Here is a 3,759-nt window from a genome sequence, read left to right as displayed (position 1 = left end):
CCTTCCTATTGAAAGGATGTTGTGAAACTTGAAAGGGTTATAGGGTAAATAGGTAAATCTCTCCACCCTTCAGGCACTCTGCCTGTATTCCTGATGAAGGGCTTTTGCCCGAAACGTCAATTTTACTGCTCCTCGGATGCTGCCTGAACTGCTGTGCTTTTCCAGCACCTCTAATCCAGAATAGGGTAAATAGACCAATTTTCCCTGGGATAGGGGAGTCCAGGACGAGAGGGCATAGGCTTAGGGTGAGAGGGCTTACTCCATAACCACCTATTGAAGGTGCAGTGCTCCAAAAGCTAGGACTTCCAAATAAAGCTGTTGGACTATAACCTGGTGCTGTGTGATTTTTAACTTTGTTCACCCCAGTCTAACACCAGCATCTCCAAATCATGACTTTTAAATGTTGTAATTGTACCAGCCTCCACCACTTCCTCTGTCAACTCATTCCATACAGGCACTACCCTTTGCATGAAAAAGTTGCCCCTTTGGGCCCTTTTATATCTTTCCCCTCTCACCCGAAACCCATGCCCTTTAGTTCTGGATTCCCCCAATCCATGGAAAAGACATTCTCTATTTATCCTATCTATGCCCCTCACGATTTTATAAACCTCTATATGGTCACCCCTCAGCCTCTGATGCTCCAGGGAAAACAGCCCCAGCCTATTCAGCCTCTCCCTATTGCTCAATCCTCCAATCCTGGCAATATCCTTGTAAATATTCTCTGAACCCTTTCAGATTTCACAACATCCTTCCTATAGGTGGGAGACTAGGATTGCACACAATCTTCTTTTCCACCTATCCACTCCACCCTCCCCTCCTGACCTATCACCTTCATCCCCTCCCCCACTCACCTATTGTACTCTATGCTACTTTCTCCCCACCCCCACCCTCCTCTAGTTTATCTCTCCATGCTTCAGACTCTCTGCCTGTATTCCTGATGAAGGGCTTTTGCCCGAAACGTTGATTTTACTGCCCATCGGATGCTGCCTGAACTGCTGTGCTCTTCCAGCACCACTAATCCAGAATCTGTTTTCCAGCATCTACAGTCATTGTTTTTACCTATATTCCAAAAGTAGCCTAACCAATGTCCTGTACATCTGCAAAATGACCTCCCAACTCCTATACTCAATGCCCTGAACAATAAGGAAGCATCCCCAATGCCTTCTTCACTATTCTATCTACTTGAAACTTCATTTTCAAGGAACTTCCCAGGACCCAACCATCAAACGTATAAGTCCTGCCCTGATTTGCTTTTCCAAAATTCAGCACCCCACATTTACCCATATTAAACTCCATCAGCTACCCCCTGGCCCATCTGATCAAGATCCTGTTGTACTCTGAGGTAACCTTCTTCGCTGTCCACTACAGCTCCAACTTCGGTGTCATCTGCAAACTTACTAACTATACCTCCTATGTTCATATCCAAATCAATTATATAAATGATGAAAACTGTGGACCCAGCACCAATCCTTGTGGTCACAGGCTTCCAGTCTGAAAAGTAACCTTCCACCACCATCCTCTGTCCTCTAGCTTTGAGCCAGTTCTATATCCAAGTGGCTACTTCTTCCTGTATTCCATGTGATCTAACTTTGCTAACCAGTCTACCAAAATGAACCTTGTCAAATGCATTACTGAAGTTCAATTAGATCACGTCCACTGTTCAGCCCTCATCAATCCTCTTTGGTAGTACTTCAAAAAACTCAGTCAAGTTAAAGGCATGATTTCCCACACATAAAGCCATGTTGACTATCCCGAATCAGTCACTGCCTCTCCAAATACATGTAAATCCTGTCCCTCAGGATTCCCTTGCCTACTACCAATGTCAGGCTCACTGGTCTATAATTCCCTAGCTTTTCCTTACCACCTTTCTTAATAGTGGCACCATGTTTGCCAACTTCCGATCTTCAGGCATCTCATCTATGACTATCGATGATCCAAATATCTCAGCAAGGGGACCAGCAATCATTTCCTTGCTTCCCACAGAGTTCTAGGGTACACCTGATCAGGTCCTGGGGATTTATCCACCTATATGCATTTTAAGACATCCTGCACCTCCTTCTCTGTAATATGGACATTTTTCAAGATATTACCCTCTATTTCCCCACATTGCCTATTTTTCATGTCTTTCTCCACAGTAAACACTGATGCAAAATACTTGTTAAGTATCTCCCCCATCTCCTCCGTGTCCACAATAGGCTGCCTTGCCCCTATTTTCCAAAACTATCTCACATCCCATTTTTGCCCTCCTGATTTCCCTCTTAAGTATAGTCCTACTGCCTTTATACTCTTCTCAGGATTCACTCAATGTCTGCTGTCTATACCTGACATATGTTTGTGCATGATTCTGCAGGATTCATTCAGGGAAATTCACCAACATCATATCATTGATTTGGAATTGGAATCACCACAGCAAAGTTGGGAGAAAAACAGACTGACTATATTCTATAAAAGGTGGAATGGAATAGTGGGAATCAGCAGAAACATGCATCTGGTGTCTTCCAGCAATGACAAGGCATGTGGTAGCCATCAATACAAATATCAGAGACAATTTGTTTCCAAGACAATGCTTCAATAATTTTCCTTTCCACGGATAATCTCACAGTGGAACTAGCTGTGTAAGGAAATAATCACAGTATCACCACTCAAAATCTCCAAGACCCCCAAACCAGTAAAACGTACGAATCACACACACTGGTCAGGTTGCTTTTGTATACCTCAGGAGAGTGGTTTTCGATTGGTGTAACAAGGTGAGAGGTGTGCTGTGAAATTATCAGGAAGTAGTGCTGCTTTGTCTGGTGAAACTATGTGCCCCATTGTGGGTAGGGGGTGTTGAACAGCTCCCAGGAGCTGATTGGTGAATGGCACTGTCACTCAGTGTGCTGGTCATTAATGCTTTGCCAGAGTGAACCAAGAACATGATGAGTGCTTGAACTGCAGCTCCCTTTGTTAGAGCTGAGTCCAGGGTTCGGCTCATTGCCATACTTAAGTAGTGGGGGGACTGCTGCTGCCACTGGTGACTGGGTTTCTCTGTGTCATTGAGCCATGGAGTGACTTCAGCAAGATAGGTGCATGTTGTGAGAGGTAGTTGTATGGATGGTGGTCGGGGGTGGGGGTGAGGAAGACACAGGGGAGCCTCACTGATCATTCAGTGTCTCCATTCTTACTATAGCATAATAAATATAAGTACAATCAATTCAGCTGAAAAGAGTGGGTGTGCAGTAGAATTGTTTGTTTAAATATCATGTGTCTTGATACCAAAAACGTTAGGAACTACTGTCTCAGAACTGTGCTCTGGCACAACCAATACATTCATTTCCCAGCATTATTTTTTTTTACTGGTTTATCCTTCTGAATTATCTTTAGACTATTTCCATATACAATGAAAGTCAGTAAAAGCTGAAATCTCAGGGTCCAAAAAATGAAATGACATTCTTGCTGAACCATAGATGGACACTGGAGGAGGGCAGAGTCAGACAGAATCTGTGCAGAAGCCAAATGTCCTTTTCATAAGATAATCAGGCATAGATGCAGAAGCACACAATTCCGCACATCAAGTTTGTTCCATCTTTCAATCAGATCATGGCTGATCTGATAAGCCTCAACTCCATTTTCCTGCCTTTTCTCTGTAACACTTGATAAACTTAGCATTTAAAAATCAATCTTAGGCTTGAATATATCAAGCTTTTATGGCCTTCTGTGGAAAAGATTTCTGTAGACTCACTTTCTTCTAAGGTAAGAAATTCCTCCTCATCAACAACC

Source organism: Chiloscyllium plagiosum, chromosome 3, assembly GCF_004010195.1.
Source record: "Chiloscyllium plagiosum isolate BGI_BamShark_2017 chromosome 3, ASM401019v2, whole genome shotgun sequence".
In the NCBI taxonomy this organism is placed as follows: Eukaryota; Metazoa; Chordata; class Chondrichthyes; order Orectolobiformes; family Hemiscylliidae; genus Chiloscyllium; species Chiloscyllium plagiosum.
This window is presented reverse-complemented; position numbering follows the sequence as displayed.